This window comes from Nicotiana sylvestris, chromosome 6, assembly GCF_000393655.2.
Source record: "Nicotiana sylvestris chromosome 6, ASM39365v2, whole genome shotgun sequence".
Lineage (NCBI taxonomy): Eukaryota > Viridiplantae > Streptophyta > Magnoliopsida > Solanales > Solanaceae > Nicotiana > Nicotiana sylvestris.
In genome coordinates this window covers 26,506,157-26,525,645 of record NC_091062.1, presented here as the reverse complement: position 1 = coordinate 26,525,645, position 19,489 = coordinate 26,506,157, and positions in this window count along the sequence as shown.

Below are 19,489 nucleotides of genomic sequence, written 5' to 3'. Positions count from 1 at the left end.
ACCTAGAACTTAAATGTATTCCCGCATTTTACTGGTGGGCGACCTAGAACTTAAAAGTATTCCCGCATTTTACTGGTGGGCGACCTAGAACTTAAATGTATTCCCGCATTTTACTGGTGGGCGACCTAGAACTTAAATGTATTCCCGCATTATACTGGTGGGCGACCTAGAACTTAAAAGTATTCCCGCATTATACTGGTGGGCGACCTAGAACTTAAAAGTATTCCCGCATTATACTGGTGGGCGACCTAGAATTTAAAAGTATTCCCGCATTATACTGGTGGGCGACCTAGAACTTAAAAGTATTCCCGCATTATACTGGTGGACGACCTAGAACTTAAATGTATTCCCGCATTATACTGGTGGGCGACCTAGAACTTAAATGTATTCCCGCATTTTACTGGTGGGCGACCTAGAACTTAAATGTATTTGAAATTGTTTCCCCGTTCTTCCGAGAAAATTTTGACAATCGGTAGAAAATTTTCTGCCCCGTTTTTTGGTGACTTCCCTGGCATTGCCTCTCGCTGCCATCATCAATCCTTTGTTTTCCTGCAGCAGACAAAAGGATTTAATTAGTTTTAATCGTGGTGGTAGAGGGTGCCTTTCCGGCGGATGATTTTTCCTCTCTTCCCCTTTTCTTGCTCTATGTCCCCATAATTGGTTAGTGGACAAAATTGCCTGCTGGGGGTCTCTAGCCTGCTGGGGCTGGTTTTCAATTTGTTCCCTTTTCTGCTTTCTCTTTAAGCACATACTGTGGGAATCTGCTTTTACTCCTGAAACCATTCCCTTTGGAGCTTACTTCCTCCAAAACTGCGAGGCACGATTATTGCATTGCCTAGGGCCGGCTTTTAAGACTGTTTGTGTTATCCTGCATTGGATGAACTCCCCTTCGGTCTCTGGTAGTAAGCTTTGAAAAATCCTTTTCAAGACAAATTTTTAGGAAGAGGAAATAAAAGATAGAAAAGGAGCAAATCTTTCTGAACCAATATTTGGTGGGATAAGAAACTCAGAAGAACTTATCTGGAGGACATGACTGGTCCTCGTGATCATGTCGTGCACCATAGATTCCCGACCCAGTCTATTTGTATCAATCGATTTGCCTGATGGTCTAACTTGCTGGGGATGATAAATGAGTGTCCATTTCGTTGCGAATGTGGTAGCTTTTGTTGATTTGTCTTGTCGCCTCATAGTGCCCTTCGAGGGGTTTTCACTAATGAGACTCTCTCTTTTCTCTCATCTCCCGGCGCCTTATGGTGCCTGTGAAGGTTTTCACCAATAAGACTCTCTCTTTTCTCTCATCTCCCGGCGCCTTATGGTGCCTGTGAAGGTTTTCACCAATAAGACTCTCTCATTTCATATTCCTCATCTTACATCGCCTCTCGGTGCCTGTGAAGGTTTTCACCGATAAGACTCTCTCCTTTTATTTCTTTCGAGGAATCGGGGTGTTGTAGATACGACCCTCTCTTCTGGAGATTCCTTTGATCATCGATTCATTCCCAATCTTACGATCCTCTTCTTTGCTGGGGATCGGTGTATTATTCTCGGTCTTATTTGCCTGACTTGGCATCTCTTGGACATTGATCGGGAGGTCTTTTGGACGTTGATGTTGGCACTGGTGTGGGGTTAAAGAAAGGCTATAAAAATGAAAATAATTTGATGGGTGATGTGCTACAACTTTTGGAATCAAACCTTTGTTGGAACTTAAAACATAACCTCTGCCCCAGTTTTCTTGCTTGGGGAATTTATTTTTTACACTTATGTTGCGCTATGTGCGTTACGCACACTGTGCCTATTATGCACACTATGTACATTATGCATCCTATATTCACTATGATGCATACTATGACCGAGCCGTGAGGCGCCTACGTATCCTCTTTGAGGAATCAGGTCAAACGTAGTTCCCACCAGTTTTGCATTTCTTATGATTTTATCTTCTTTTTCTTTCTCCTTCTTTTCATTTTTTTTCATTAGTGATTCCAAAAGAGGGGTATGAAAGAATAACTTAAGGCTCAAAGGGGGAAGCAAGGGTTAAAAAGTGTTTGGATAGAAGAAAGAATTGCCTCCGTCATCCCATTATCCAATAAATGCCAAATACAAACAAACGAACCAATAATTGCTATAATTAAAGAAATTACGCATAATATCTCTTGACTGCATCAGAATTGATAGCCATGTCGACACATCTCCCCTCGACATCTGTCAAACACAAAGCACCGTTGGACAATACTCTGGTCACGATATAAGGCCCTTGCCAATTTGGGGCGAATTTGCCTTTTGCCTCGACCTGATGTGGGAGGATCTTCTTCAATACCTGCTGCCCTACTTCAAACTTCCTGGGGCGCACCTTCTTATTATATGTTCTTGCCATTCTCTTCTGGTACAGCTGACCATGGCACACTGCTGCCAATCTTTTCTCATCTATCAGGCTCAACTGTTCCAATCGAGCTTTGACCCATTCATCATCATCAATCCCGGCTTCAGCGACAATTCGGAGGGACGGAATTTCGACTTCCGCTGGTATTACGGCCTCAGTTCCGTACACCAACAAATAAGGAGTTGTGCCTATGGAAGTTCGGACGGTAGTGCGGTAACCCAACAAAGCAAAGGGTAATCTCTCGTGCCATTGTCTGGACCCTTCCACCATTTTTCGCAGTATCTTCTTGATATTCTTATTGGCTGCTTCGACTGCTCCATTCGCCTTGGGACGATATGGGGTGGAATTGCGGTGTGTAATCTTGAATTGTTGGCATACCTCTCTCATCAAGCTGCTATTAAGATTCGCACCGTTATCCGTGATGATCACTTTTGGGATCCCAAATCTGCAGATGATATGGGAATGAACAAAGTCCACCACTGCCTTTTTGGTTACCGATTTGAAGGTTTTAGCCTCAACCCATTTGGTGAAGTAATCAATGGTCACTAGAATGAACCTATGACCGTTGGATGCTGACGGCTCGATGGGCCCAATGACATCCATGCCCCATGCCACAAACGGCCAGGGTGCTGACATCGTATGTAACTCTGTTGGCGGAGAATGAATCAAATCTCCATGTATCTGGCACTGATGGCATTTCCTCACGAAAGTGATACAGTCGTGTTCCATGGTGAGCCAATAACACCCTGTTCGAAGGATCTTTCTTGCCAATACATATCCGCTCATGTGTGGCCCACAAACTCCAGCATGTACCTCTGCCATAACCGTCGTTGCTTGACTGGCATCTATGCATCTCAACAATCCCAAATCCGGGGTTCTTTTGTACAATACTCCTCCACTGAGGAAGAAACCATTCGACAAACGCCGAAGGGCTCTTTTTTGGTCTCTAGAGGCATGTTCTGGATATATCCCCATTCTGAGGTATTCCTTGATATCATGAAACCAGGGTTCGCCATCTGCTTCTTCTTCTATGGCATTGCAGTAGGCGTGCTGATCACGGACCTGGATGTGTAGAGGATCAACATACATTTTGTCAGGGTGGTGCAGCATTGATGCTAAGGTGGCCAAGGCATCCGCAACCTCATTGTGAACTCTCGGGATGTGTTTGAACTTCACCGATCGAAATTGCTTGCTCAGATCATGCAAGCATTGTCGGTATGGTATGAGCTTTAGATCTCGTGTTTCCCATTCACCCTGAATTTGATGTACCAAGAGGTCCGAGTCTCCCAAGACCAAGACGTCTTGGACATCCATGTCAGCAGCCAAGCGCAGACCCAGAATGCAAGCCTCATACTCGGCCATATTGTTGGTGCAATAGAAGCGTAGTTGAGCCGTAACAGGATAATGCCGTCCTGTTTCAGAAATGAGTACTGCTCCTATTCCAACCCCTTTCGCGTTTGCAGCTCCATCGAAGAAAAGCTTCCAACCCGGTTCCTCAGGCAATTCCAACTCATTTGTATGCATTACCTCTTCGTCAGGAAAATACGTTCTTAAGGGCTCGTATTTTTCATCAACGGGATTCTCTGCCAAATGGTCTGCCAGCGCCTGGGCTTTCATGGCCGTCCTCGTTACATAGACGATATCAAACTCTGTGAGCAGAATTTGCCATTTTGCCAACCTTCCCGTGGGCATAGGTTTCTGAAAGATATACTTCAATGGGTCCAAACGGGATATGAGATAAGTAGTATACGAAGACAGGTAGTGTTTCAACTTCTGAGCTACCCAAGTTAGGGCGCAACATGTTTTCTCGAGTTGAGTGTACTTGACCTCATGTACTGTGAATTTCTTGCTAAGATAGTAGATGGCTTGCTCCTTCCTTCCTGTGTCATCATGTTGCCCCAACACACAACCAAATGAATTTTCCAAGACCGTCAGGTAAAGAATTAGGGGCTTCCCGGGCTTAGGCGGGACCAATACGGGTGGATTAGACAGATACCCTTTGATTTGGTCGAAAGCCTCCTGACACTCTGCCGTCCAACCTACCGCAGCATCCTTTCTCAGCAGCCGAAATATGGGCTCACAAGTTGCTGTGAGTTGAGCGATGAACCTGCTGATGTAATTGAGTCTACCCAGCAAACTCATTACCTCTGTTTTGTTCCTTGGCGGTGGCAAATCTCGGATGGATTCAATTTTGGATGGGTCTAACTCAATCCCCCGTCGACTGACGATGAATCCTAGCAACTTTCCTGATGGAACCCCGAATGCGCATTTGGCCGGGTTAAGCTTGATATCATACCTTCGGAGTCTTTGGAAAAATCTCCTTAGGTCTGCTACATGGTCCTCCTGACGCCAAGATTTGATGATCACATCATCGACGTACACCTCGATTTCTTTGTGTATCATGTCATGAAACACAGCAGTCATTGCTCGCATGTACGTTGCCCCGGCGTTCTTTAACCCGAACGGCATTACCCGATAGCAGTAGGTTCCCCATGGCGTAATAAACGCTGTCTTCTCAGCATCCTCTTCGTCCATTAGGATCTGATGATAACCCGCATAGCAATCCACAAAGGATCCGATCTCGCGCCCAGCGCAATTATCGATCAGGATATGAATGTTGGGTAACGGAAAATTGTCCTTGGGACTTGCTTTGTTGAGGTTGCGGTAGTCGACGCACACCCTGATTTTTCCATCCTTCTTTGGGACTGGTACCACATTGGCCAACCACTCGGGATATCGAGTGACCCGAATGACCTTTGCCTGCAACTGCTTAATCACCTCTTCTTTGATTTTTACACTCATTTCTGTTTTAAATTTCCTTAGTTTTTGCTTGACCGGAGGGTATGCCGGGTCAGTGGGCAATTTGTGAACCACTAAATTTGTGCTTAATCCAGGCATATCGTCATAGGACCATGCAAAAACATCTTTGAATTCCATGAGGGTTCTGATCAATTCTTCCCTGACATTCGGCTCAATGTGGATGCTGATTTTGGTTTCTTGGACGTTATCAGCGTCTCCTAGGTTTACAGCCTCAGTGTCATTTAGGTTAGGCTTGGGTTTTTCTTCAAATTGGCATAATTCTCGGTTTATCTCTTCGAAGGCTTCACCTTCATCACATTCAGATTCATCATCACAAACGACCTCTTGCATCATTGAGTCAGATTCAGATTGATTTATTAGACTAGGTCGAAGATCCGCTGTGCATGCCATGTCATTAGAACCAGTAAAAAGAGAACTGTTCAGAAAGACAAAAGAACGAAACAAAATTAAAATGGGCAAAAGAAGAGAATTTTATTAAACTTGCGGGATAAAAGGGTTCACACTTTTACAAAAACGAAAGTAAAATTTGGATTACACCCTGGGATAATCCGAACAAAACAAAACACACAAAACATAAATCAAAGCCTACTACCAAGACTCCCCTCGGACAGGAAGAGGAGTAACTGTCCAATTGTTGGTCTTGGCCTCAGGTCCCACAAACTGTATCTCTGTTCTGCTGGAACCTTCCCCAGCTTCTACCACGCTGACATCAGCGAAGAGCCTCTCAAAACTCTGATTCAGGTCCTCATTTATACCGATCAATGGTCCTAGAATCTTCGGGACCGGTGACCCCCTGGCACTTGCTTTGACAAAAGACCGTGAGAGACGCGGTACTGGTTTAGGCAAAACCCAAACCCTCTTCTTCATTTTTCGCGCTCGCTTCCTATCTGCTGCGGTTGGTTTGAACCCCAATCCGAAATTTTCCAGATTTTTAGGAAGGGAGACAGGTTGGACAATCCCTTGAAGCTCGACTCCCAGGCCTTTTCCTGGTACAAATCCATTACCCAGCATTTCTGAGACCATCATGACCGTTGCGGCCGCTACCCTAGGGTGTGGGATGATCTCTCCTTCAGAGATTTTGTTGGCCGACCCTGTATCGAAGATCTGGTAGACTCAAGGACCTTTGTCGTCAGTGGTCTCTATGAAAGGTACAATGGCGCCACCCATGGTGCACGCCGGGTCCTCGCCGTGTAACACGACCTCTTGCCTTTCCCACTCGAACTTCACCATCTGATGTAGGGTGGAGGGCACCGCTTTAGCGGCATGAATCCATGGTCGTCCTAACAGCAGGTTATAAGAAATTGTGGCATCTAACACCTGGAATTCCATGGTAAACAGGACTGGACCAATGGTCAGTTCAAGTACAACATCCCCTACAGTGGCTGTTCCGTTTCCGTCAAACCCTCGGACACAGATGCTATTCTTGCGGATTCTTCCGCGGTCGATCTTTAACTGGTCCAGAGTGGATAATGGACAAATATTGGCGCTTGAGCCGTTATCCACCAATACTCGAGTTACCACCGAGTCTTCACATTTGACGGCTAGGTATAGAGCTTTATTGTGCTCCGTACCTTCCATCGGCAGGTCATCGTCTGAAAATGTTACCCCGTTCACCTCAAAAATCTTGTTGGTAATGGTTTCCAGGTGGTTTACAGAAATCTCACTGGGTACATGAGCTTCGTTCAATATCTTCAACAGGGCCCGACGATGCTCCTCAGAATGGATCAGTAATGACAACAGTGAGATATGGGCCGATGTTTTTCTCAGCTGTTCGACCACAGAATAGTCTTGTACTTTCATCTTCCTCAGAAACTCTTCAGCTTCTTCTTCGGACACAGGTTTCTTGGTTGCAACTGGGTTGGTTCTTCTTAGCTCCACCGTAGCAAAACATCGACCTAATCGAGTCAGCCCTTGCGCTTCACAACTGACTTCTTCCACCTGTTTTCCTTTGTACATCACCACTGCCTTTTCATATTTCCAAGGCACAACCCTGCTGTCAATCATCGGCAGCTGGACCACAGGCTTTATGGTCACCAGTTCTCTACATACCCCTTTTAATATGACTGCCGGTGTGGGCGGGATTCCTGATATTACCAACTTGCTTGGCTCGGGTTTGCTTGTTATGGTGGACGGGCTCTTTCCCAATATCACTACCGGCTTGACGCCTTCTCCCTGCGACTGTACACTCGTTCCTCCACTGGTTGAGACTTCTTTCGGGGCGGCTTGGATCATCATCACTGTTTGTGAGGGTTTTCTCAATTCTCCTCCCTCACACACCAACTCAATCATGTGAGTTTCGTGGTGCGCTGGCAGTGGGTTTTGGTTGATGTTAGGAGCTTCTGGTGTCTGGACCTCGATCTTATTGGTGTCGATAAGATCCTGTATGGCATGCCTTAACTTCCAACACTTCTCGGTGTCATGCCCGAGCATCCCTGAGCAGTATTCACAACTTATTGATCGATCCAAATTCTGAGGTGGGGGATTTGGTTCTCGAGTCTGGACAGGACTAACCAAACCCAATTGCCTCAGCTTGTGGAACAAAGCGGTGTAGGTTTCTCCCAACTCCGTGAAAGTTCTCTGCTTCCGCAACCTGTCATTCCTAGCATCTGGATTTCCCCGGAAGCCTGCCCCTGAAGGGTTTCTATACGCCCTCGGTGGAGGATAGGTGTTTTGTGGTGGTGCATATATGTTCTGGGGAGCCGGCGCGCGCCATTGTGGGCGAACCGGAGGCTGAGTGTATGCTTGGGCCTGGTGTACGGAACAATGTGGTTCTCGAGGCGGATAGAAATTTTGTGGTGGGTTGTATGGGTAGTTTGACCTGTGAGGTCTGGGTTGGTTGTAGTGCGGTCTGCCAGCCCTGCCTCGATCGTGGCAACCTCTTCTTTCTTTCTTCTCAGCGCACCTCCCGTGCCGCTTTGAATAGCCTGGGTTGTGGCTTTGAGTGCCGAATAGTTCAAGATTTTGTCAGACCTCAGACCCTCTTCTATCATGACCCCTATCTTGACCACCTCGTTGAAAGATTTTCCAACTGTTGTCACCAAGTGACCAAAGTAGGTTGGATCCAGTGTCTGCAAGAAATAGTCCACCATCTCTCCCTCTCTCATGGGAGGATCGACTCTAGCTGCTTGTTCTCTCCAGCGGAACCCGAACTCGCGAAAACTTTCCCCGGGTTTCTTCCCAGTTCTCAATAATGTGAGACGGTCAGGGACTATCTCGAGATTGTACTGGAAATGACCTGCAAAAGCCTGCGCCAGATCATCCCACGTGTACCACCTGCTGGAATCCTGCCTGGTATACCATTCTAGTGCAGATCCGCTCAGACTTTGGCCGAAATAAGCTATCAGCAGCTCATCCTTGCCGCCTGCCCCTCTCATTTTGCTACAGAATCCCCGCAAATGTGCCATGGGATCACCGTGCCCTTCATATAAATCAAACTTAGGCATCTTGAACCCAGCCGGGAGTTGGACGTCTGGGAAAGGGCACAGATCTTTGTATGCTACGCTGACTTGATTGCCCAGCCCGTGCAAGTTCCTGAAGGACTGCTCCAGGCTTTTGAACTTTCTCAATACTTCATCCTGTTCAGGGGCCTTAGCCGGCTTCTCAATCTCTGCCGGCACTTCCAAATGTGGATTGTAAGCCTGTGGTTCGGGGGCATGAAACGTAGGCTCGGGGGGGTAGTATTGTGTATCGTGAGCCTGAAACAATGGCTCACTGGTCGTTCTTTGCAAAGGGGCTGATGTTGGTCCCACAAAAATGGGAATATTGGGTGTTGGGAGAGGTTGATGGGGTGGTGGAGCTTGGGAATCATGAGGGCTTCTTTCTTGATGATAAAGGGGATTTGGGCGGCTTGTGGAAGGGCCAGAGTGAGGGTATTCCGGCATGTGCCCCAGTGTTTCAGGGCTCTTTTGTGTTTTGGCTATGGCTAGCTGCATTGCATTCATCTCTAGTCCCATCCTTTCAATCTTTTCCATCGCTTCTTTTAGCAACTGGCTCATCGGCCTCTCTTCCTCATTACTATTCTCTGAAGTAGTCATGCTGGTTGCTATCGGTCCTTTGGATCTGGTTTGATAGGAGTGTGTTGCCAGAGTTCTTTAACAATTGATTTGTTTGATTCAGACAACAACAAACTTTGTTAGCATTAGAGTTTAACAGATTTGATCATAACACATAGAGGATGCAATGCACCTAGGCAGTTAATCGTTTCTACATGCTTTGCTTCAAACAACATGCGTCATCCCGGTTTGCTCATTCGTCCCCTTTTAAAGTACTTTGGGAAACCCTGTGTTTTATTTTATTTTGTATTTTCTTTTCTTTCTTTATTAAAAGCGGTCGAATCTTATGGGGATTGCCTACGTATCACGTCCCCGCGTGAATCAGACCAGGCGTAGTTCTGCCTCAAAGTAAAGACACATAGAAATTCTTCTGGAGTCACTTAATTTCATTATCAAAATTTGCTATTACACATTACTTCAAATAAAATAGCAACAGTATAGACTCCACGGTTTTAAACTTGGCTTGAAGAAAAGAAAACAACATATGGGAAAACAACAAAAGACAAATAAACAAGACTTGACCAAAAACTAATTCTCCAACTTAAGGGCCCGCGAGGCATCATTCGGCCTTTCCGCGGCTCTAGGTGTGAGGTCTCTTTGTAGGCTCTTCAACTCGTTCATAATCCGGTGGACGCAGCCCATGATGGAAACAAGGAGGGTCTTCCGAGGTGTTCGCTCACATGCCAGGCATTTCATGTAGATGTAATGCCCGATTTCGTCAATCCTTGCTCGAATGTTATCCCTTTCGCTGAACAACTGCCTGATTTGTCGGTTCTTTAACCCCAGTGCCTGAGCATTGTCGGCAAGTCGATCCTGGAACAACTCCATTTGTCTTTCCATGCAGGCCATTGCATCGTAGCACTGTCTTCTGTCGGCCTGGGCGTCTCGTGCTTGTTTGACGATCCGATCATGTATAGTGGAGTTCGTCTCCCTTAATATTCCGACGCTCATTTCATAATCCCTTATGACCTGTTGCAAACGCTGCTTCCGGGCCATTGTGTACCTTGCCCATCTGACCTTCATCCTTGCTATGCAAGCTTCTGATTGTTCTAATTCTTCTTGGCTCTGGATGACCTGACTTCTCAAACTTGCTATCAATCTTTCGTCAGAGCGACGCTTCTGTCGGTCAACGTTACTCTTACTGGCTTGGCGAAGGCGGGCCTTCAAGGTTTGGTTTTCTTGGGCTAGCTTGTTTCTTTCAGCCTGCTCCGAGGCGACTTGCACATTGTTCTCAAATACAAGCCTTTCGACTTGTTGCTTTAGCTTCCCGATTTCAACCCGGTAACCTTCCTCCCTTTTTAACCATCCCCATTGCTCTTGTGAATCATCTGTGAAGTGTTGGACGTGTGCCCTTTTAGCAGGTCTTTGCCGAATCTGAAACCTTCTTTCGAACCAAGCATCGTACTTTGGGTCTACCTCACCTTTAGCTAGTTCTCGCACCATGGTCTTGGGCTCCAAGAATCTACATTCATGCCATAGTTTTCTAATCTTCCCCTCGGGGAATATGACTCCCGGGCTTAATTCCAAGGCATGCTTGCTCAGATCTTCATCAGTAGGGACTACTTGAAACCTGCCCAGTTGTCGTAATACCCGATGAGGGGCATATGGCTGGATGCTGCGAAGCCCCATTAAGAGAACATGACATTCTTCAGCCGACATGTAGATCACCTCAGTATCAGTCAACCAACCGAATGCCCATTCAATTTGGTCAGCTGTTGTTGACCTTAACCGTGTAAACCATGCTTCGACACCTTCAGGAAATCTGGCGCCTGTCATGCGCTTCTTGAATCCGCTGATACAATTCCTCTCGGTCAACCCGTGGTTCATGTATCCTACTCGGTGATGGAGATGTTCCTGCATCCATAGCTGAAGTAACAGGTTGCAACCTTGGAAGAACTTGCCTCCTTCTCGGCATATAGTCAGAGCCCGGTAGATTTCGGACAAAATCAAAGGAACCACAGTACTATTGGTTCTTTTGATTGCCACGTCGGCCATCCCTACCAGACCTATCTCTATCTTTTTATCCTTCCTTGGACAGACCATGACTCCCAAGAATGCTGTGATAAAAGCCAAAGTACGTCTTGCTTCCCATTTGTTTCTGTTCCCGCCGTGAGTTAGCCCAAGGTTCGGTTCCTCGAAACCCTGCGGGGTTCCGTACCGCTGATACAAGAAATGGAGATCACAACATCCTCTCGATAAATCGTCATGTTGTACCTTCCGACTAATGCTTAGTAGATCCAGAAACGCATGCGGAGACACTGGCCTTGGCGAAAGCAAATATTGCCCTCTTAACCTCTCATTCAATCCCGCATATCCGGCAACTTCCTCAAGTGTCGGTGAAAGTTCAAAGTCAACAAAACGGAATACATTGCGGGTTGGGTCCCAAAATGGTATTAGAGCTTCAAGAATATCTGTCCTCGGCCTAACACCCAACAAATTTACAAAACCTCCCAATATTCTTCCTACTACCCCTTTGCTATCGGCTTCCAAGTCATTCCACCACATGTGGAGTTGTAGAGGGACCTCGCTGAGGGCCGAGAATGGTTCATTTTGCTCTGTGCTCATCCTGCACATTTATTAAGGTGACCTTTTAGGCGAAAACAAAAACCTTTATTTTGACTCTAAACAAAAGATCTTTGAACACAAAAACAAACAATATATGTATTTATATACATGTGTATATATATATATACATATATGCTTTATGGTATATCATTTTGGTAAAATGAAAAAGGGAGTTGGACCCGATGAGGGTTGCCTACGTATCTCACATCCGGTGAGAATCAAACCGACGTAGTTCGGGTTATAAACTAACTAGTTTATTATTTTATTTTATTTTTTTCTTTTTCTCTTTTTTTTTGAAAATAGAGTAAAATAAAATAAAAACTCATTCCTCATTCCCAGCTTGCCATTTTTCTCTTTTCTTTTTTTTTCATTCTCTTTTTCGTTTTTTTTTTTTGCTTTTCTTTTTGTTGTGGTCGAATCTTATGGAGATTGCCTACGTATCATGACTCCGCATGAATCAGACCTTGCGTAGTTCGGACCAATAAGAGATAAACAATAATAAACATTTTTTCAATTTTCATATTAAAACAGACCGGGTTTCAAAGGTTTGAAGATGACCTACAAACTCGAAAATCAAACACCCGCATATTCTAATCAAAAGATTTACAAACGGCCAGTTTCTTTCCCCGTTTGACAAATGCAACCAAACGGCTATTTTTGCAAATGTGGCCCCTTCCAAATTTCACATGAATTTTGAGGCCGGGGAGGATTATTTTATGACACCTTACAAACTTGTCCGTTCTTTTACGAAAATAACCTTTCGACAACTGAAAGATACTCTAAGGCTATTTCGGCAAGAACGGTTTAAGACGCGGCCGAGGCTGGCTTGGCATATTATGACAAAATTCAAACGGTATTTTTTTTTCTTTTCAAATTATAATAAAACTTGGTGTTGCAAAACACGGCCCTTCAGCGTCTCGGGGACGAAGCTTTTTAAGGCTGTGTGGGTCAACTGGACCAAACTCCTAGACATGACCCGAAAGGTGGCTGTTTATGCAAAGTCAGCCTTCCGGCGTCCCTTTCGGGAACATTCGGCTATTTATGACAAACAGCATCTCTTGACTTAGTTATGATTCTTTTATTGTTTTTCGAAAATAGGAAACCCAATACTGCAAACACGGCCTGTCAACGTCTCGGGGACGAATATTTTTAAGGCTGTGTGGGTCAATCAAATCTTAAATATGACCCAAAAGTGGCTGTTTATGCAAAGTCAGCCTTCCGGCGTCCCCTTCGGGAACATTCGGCTATGTCTTGATAAAACAGCGTCACCCGACTTCTTAGAAATTTGACATATATGTTTTTGCTATTTTTTTTTTGTAAAAGGGGGAAGTTACATCACCAGACTTATTAATGACAAAATTAAAAATCTTTGACATGTTTTTTTTTGTTTTTGTTTTTGGCTTTTTAGCAAAAGGTGGGGTTGGACCCGATGAGGGTTGCCTACGTATCTCACATCCGGTGAGAATCAAACCCGCGTAGTTCGGGCAAATAAACTATTTTGGAGAAGACCCTTTTCCATTTTCTATTTTTTATTATATTTTTTTCCACAACAATCAAATAGACTATTATTTTTCATTCATAACAACAAACAAATTAACAAAAAAAAACATACAAAAAACATAAAACATTCCTTCTTTTTCCTTTGTTTTTCTTATTCTAAAGAAAAAGAAATTTTTTTTGGAATTTTTACCTTGCTTAAAAAAATATTTTTTTGAATTTTGGATTCTAAAGAAGAATCAAAATGTTTTCGGATTTTTTTTTAATTTTGAATTTTCTTTTGAATTTTTTTTGATTATATATATATTTATTTTGGAACAGATAATAAAATCACGTTAACGCCCGACTCTTTTTATTTTTATTTGGCATTTTCATAGACAACCAAAATAAGATTAAAAAAACATTTTTAAAAAAAAACCCTTTTTTTTTTATTTAATGGCACAACAAACTATTTTCTTTTTGGAAAAAAAAACAAGACAGAACAATGATGATTTTTTCTTCTATTTTTCCTTTGCTTTTAATATAACAAACTAATAAGACATTTTTTTTTTTTTCTCAAAATTTTGGCAGAGTTTCGATACTACTTGGACATTGCTTTTTTTCTAAAAATAAGTAGTTATATCTCTACACTGTTATTTTCTCCTCTTTTTTCACGATTTTCTAATTTATGGAAAATGATGACAACATACAAAATCTTTTGAATTTTCATGCTCTTTTTTTTTTATATATATATATTTTTTTATATTTATTGTATTTTTTCAAAAATGTGGCATGGGGGACATAGGGAATTCCAAGACTTCTTGGATTCCGCAAATGTTCCCCATGTGCTTTTCCCAAAAATGAAGCATGGGGGACATAGGGAATTCCAAGACTTCTTGGATTCCACAAAGGTTCCCCATGTGCTTTTTCCCAAAATGTAAAGCGTGGGGGACATATGGAATACCAAGGCCTCTTGAATTCCACAAATGTTCCCCCTGCTTTTGATTAAAATAAGATCATGCTGGAAAAACGTGCGACCTTCTTATTAAACGTGATCAACATAACAATTCACCCTTGAATAAATACAACATGTAGCACATAGGATGCCAAAAGATGGTCTATTATTTTCAGGTTGCTTGTCCTAGACGGACCCAACCCCTGTGTTGAGTCCCCTAAGTCAAATGCACATGATGCAAATAAACGTTCCTACTAGGGATCCGGCATGTGGCTTTGTTATACTAAGTTCAGAACCTGGGTGTTTGTTCTAGACCTGGCTTACCCGAGCGGACAGCTCGAGCCGAGGGGGGGCAGCGTACCGGGAATACAGAAGCTTCACCGGCTTAGCAACTTGTCCGAACCTCGTTCTAAATTGGGATTTGACACTATACAGAAAAGAAGTCGTACGAAGTACACCCTTCTTCATGATTTAGAAGACTCAGAAAGGATAGGGGTTTCGGCACAGTTTATATACAGTTCACGTAATATCAAAGCGGTAAAAGACAACCAATTAGCACATTAAGCACAGATCATGTAACAAAATCAGATAAAACCAAATATAACAATTTATCTAAGCTCGAATTTCTAACCCTGAACCAGAGATTCTGGGTCTCATTTATGATCCCCAGCAGAGTCGCCAGAGCTGTCACACCTCCTTTTTCCGCACCCGCGAGGGTACAAGGGAGTTTTTCCAATTAAAGGACAATCAAAACGGGATTTGTTTAATTATTTCAGAGTCGCCACTTGGGAGATTTAGGGTGTCCCAAGTCACTAATTTTAATCCCGAATCGAGGAAAAGAATGACTCCATATTACAGTCTGCGTACCAGAAATCCGGATAAGGAATTCTGTTAACCCGGGAGAAGGTGTTAGGTATTCCCGAGTTCCGTGGTTCTAGCACGGTCGCTCAACTGTTATATTCGGCTTGATTATCTGATTTTATACAAGTGTGAACTTATGTGCAAAATTTGACTTTTAACCGCTTTTTATCATTTATTTTAAGGAATGTGAACATCGCTTAAAACATGTCTTTGGACTGCGTCACATGAAATGCACCCGCAATCCGGAACATATTTTATTTGACGTTTTGGGATTTGGATTTGGGTCGCATGAAATGCACACCCAAGTTTAAGAAAGTAGATTATTAAACACGCGCCTAAAGAGACTATCGTGTTATTATTTTGGGAAGGCCACGAAATTCGCTAAGCGGCCCTCCTGAATTCTAAGTAAATTTAAAACAAGTATTTACTGAGGGCCCCGCAAGTTGCATTTTTTTTGTTTGTCGAGGCTCGTCCCATTTATTATTTTAAAAATGAATTTGCAACGTCATGAAAATGCATCTCAGACCACGTCACAGTCAATGTACCCGTGATTAGAGACACATTTCGATTTCGTTGAGATTTGGATTTGGGTCACATAAATGTGCACCCGAGTTTAGGGAGATAACATTATTAAAGGCGCGCCTAAAGCAACTAGCGCATTATTATTTTTGGGTAGGGCCGTGAAATTTGCTAAACGACCCATCCCGGAATCTAAGTATTTAATACATATATTTTGTGAGGGCCCCGCAATTTGTCCCTTTTATTTGGGGCGAAGCTAGTCTCGTTTTTTATTTATTTATTTTTTCTTTTTTTTTCTTTTTTTTTAGAAAAAGGACAAGGCTAAAATGACTACATTTCTTTGCTACTTCGCGAGGTCATGGATCGTAGATTAAACCTATTTGATGAAACGAGTATTTTTTTTCGCGGGATTAAATTACTACTATGATTTTAACATTACTACTACATGTACAAACAACTATTAAGACAAACATTGAGATAACAATAATCTGAGCATGAAGAAACAAAATGCCGAATAACTACTTAACATGACGAAACAAAGGAAATACATTCACGAACAAATTTCAATATCATACGGAGTTAATTATCAAGAAATAGCAACTTACAAACATCATATGAATATGTCTCGCTCATTTGCATACTATTCGCATGAACTAGGATTGTATTTCAACGAACACATGTACATGTTACTAAACAACGAATATGAAGGACACGGACAGAGATGACCTACTTGATATTATCGTCCGATGTGTTGGACCCGCGACGAAACCTCGGACAACAACCTCGACGTACCGGACCTCGACGAACCAAAGACGACCTCAACGACCTCACCCCGGACAGAACTTTTGGGCTACTTTTCGAATGTTTTCGGTTAAGATTCAACTGGCGTGTGCGTGTGTTTTTTTTTCCGGTCAGTCATGGCAAGGAGGGAGGGGTCGTTTGGGCAATGGCGACGGGTAGGTTTTTTCTGGTTCTTGGACGTGAGGGCGGTGGTGTTTGACGACGGGTTGGGCAGCAGGTTATGGTCAGTGACGGGTTTACTGTGTTGTGGTGGAAGGGTCTGTTTTGGTTTTGGTGTTTGGTGATGGCGGGGAGCTGGTTATTCGACGACAAGGGGGGAGCTGTTGGTCGTGGTGCTGGTTGGAAGCTGGTGGTCGATGGTGAGGCTGGTAGCTGAGGCGTGGCTGAATGGGTCGTTTGGTGGTGGCGATGCAGCTGGTTGTTTGACGGGTGGTTTTTTGGAGGCGGAAGCAGCTGCGGTGGTGGCGACAGTAAAGTCGAGGAAGGAGGAGGCTATGGAGGTTCGGAGGGGTGACGATGGTTACGGGTTATCTGGTTTCGTTTCCGGCTAGTTATGGGGGGGTTCGACGTTGGTTTGGTTTTTTCACAGTAGGGTTTTGCCTTTTCGTTCTTTCAAAGGAGGAAGGAGATGAATAGTCTCTTCCTCCAAAAATTTTAAAATCCCTTTTTTTCAAAATGTTTCATCCGTGTTTTGTAATGGGTTTGCCCAAAAAAATGAGCCCACGCGTGGTGGGGTTCGAGATTTGTGTCCCCCACGCGTGGTGGGGTTCCCCATGTGTCCTGGGCTCGGTTTATTATGGGCTAGGTCCGAAATTAGGCCTAAAACCGGGTAGTTTAAACCCGAATATTATTCTTTTGCCCGGACCCGAGAAATAGGAAAACGTTGCTTAACTAGTCCTATGTAAGCAAAATAACTACCAAAAATAAGACTAGTATTTAAACAAAACTATATCTTCTTTTTTTTGAATATTTTTTCAAGATTTAAAATAGCTACAAAATATTAATAAAATTATTTTTTGTAATTTTCGTTTTTTTTAATAAAGACAAAATATAAAGTAATATTTTTTGTATTTTTCCAAAATTAAAACGACTACAAAACATTAATAGAATTATATTTTTTTGTAATTTTCGAATTTATATAAAATACCAAAATAAAGTACAATTTTTTTTTGTATTTTTCAAGTTTATGAGAAATACATAAACTAAAATTTATATATATATTTTTGTGATTTTTCTTTTTGCAACGAAATAAAGTAAAATAGTTAAAATGACTATATTAGACCCAATTACATATTTATGCTAAAAAATGTGAAAATCCTCGGGGAGGGTCAAAAATCACGTGCTTACAGGCTTAATATTGCGCTTGGGTCGTAAGGGGCCCCTCCCAGAGTCTGTACACCCCTAGTGAGCACAGATACCCATTGTGATACGAGATATAGCCCGAGGGGCTGGTGCTGATCCATGTTATTACCCGAAGGGCTGATTCTGTTGACATTGTGCCCGAGGGGTGGATTTTATGTGTTTATCTTTTCTAGCTGTTTTTCATTTACTTGTTTAACTGTTAAAAAGGTGTTTTAAAGAAGCTTATTCTGAACCAAGGTGTTTTAGAAGATTTCACTATTGTATTGCATTTATTTGGTTTTACTCTGCTTCTTTATAGCATGTTGTTGTGTTTTTACGTGAATTCTTATCGCTCAGTCTTCATTTATTGTTATTACTCATTGAGTTGGAGTACTCACTTTACTCCCTGCATCATGTGTGCAGATTCAGGAGCTTTAGGTCCCGCCAGTGAAGGTTGATTGCTCAACAGGCTATTCGGAGTCCACTAGGTAGTTGCTCGGCGTTCGCAGCCCAGTGTTTCTCCCTCCTATTTTGTTTCCCTTGTCCTAGTTATGTAATAGATTGTGTAAACTCTTTTAGACTTGTAGACTCATGATAGATGCTCATGACTAGTGACACCCCAATGTCAGACTGTGTTTGGTTTTCCGCAGTTGATATATTTCACTCTATTATGGGATTTATCATTATTAATGACTTAATTATAAAGTATTATCTGTTAAATAAATTGGAAGTTTGTGTTGGCTGACCTTATCTTCACGAGAGGCGCCATCATGATCGGGTCTGGGTTTAGGGTCGTGATAAGTTAGTATCAGAGCCTAGGTTACATAGGTCTCACGAGTCATGAGCAGGTTTAGTAGAGTCGCGGATCGGTACGGAAACATCTATATTTATCCTCGAGAGGCTGCAGAACCTTTAGGAAAAACTTCATATTCTTGAAATTCTTATTGTGCGAATCTGTTGATTTGAGTACTAAACTTCTGTTATCCTATTCTCTCACAGATGGTGAGGACACGCGCTACCGGTCAGGATGGACGACTACCAGTACCACCAGCTGTGGCCACTAGAGGCCGAGGACGCGGTCGTGGTCGCGATAGGGGCAGGGGTGTGGCCCGCACAGCAGCTAGGGCAGCACCTGCAGATCCACCAGCCGCCCCAGTTCAGGATCAGGTCCTAGTTGTGGACGCTCCAGCAGCACCAGCTCAGGCACCAGCTGTGCCCATTGTGATTCCGGGTCTTCAGGAGGCCTTGGCTCAAATTCTATCAGTATGCACTGGCCTAGCTCAGGCGGTTTCAATTACTACAGCCGCAGCTACTTCTCAGGCCGGGGGAGGCACTCAGACTCCCGCCGCTCGCACACCTGAGCAGGTCATGCAGGGACTTCAGACACCGGGGGCACATCCAGCCCAGCCGGTTACAGCTGCTTAGGACTATGTAGCTCCTGCCATGCCACAGGACGAGCAACGCATGATAGAGAAGTTTGGTAGACTTCAGCCTCCGACTTTCAGTGGTGTAGAGGGCGAGGATGCCCTGGGTTTCTTGGACAAGTGTCAGAGGATTCTTCGCACAGCGGGTATTCTGGAGACCAGCGGGTCGTTTTCACTACTTTTCACTTTTCTAGAGCTACCTTCACTTGGTGGGAAGCTTATGAGAGGCATAGGCCTGTTGGTTCAGCACCCCTTACCTAGCAGCAGTTCTCCATTCTCTTTTGGAGAAGTATGTGCCACA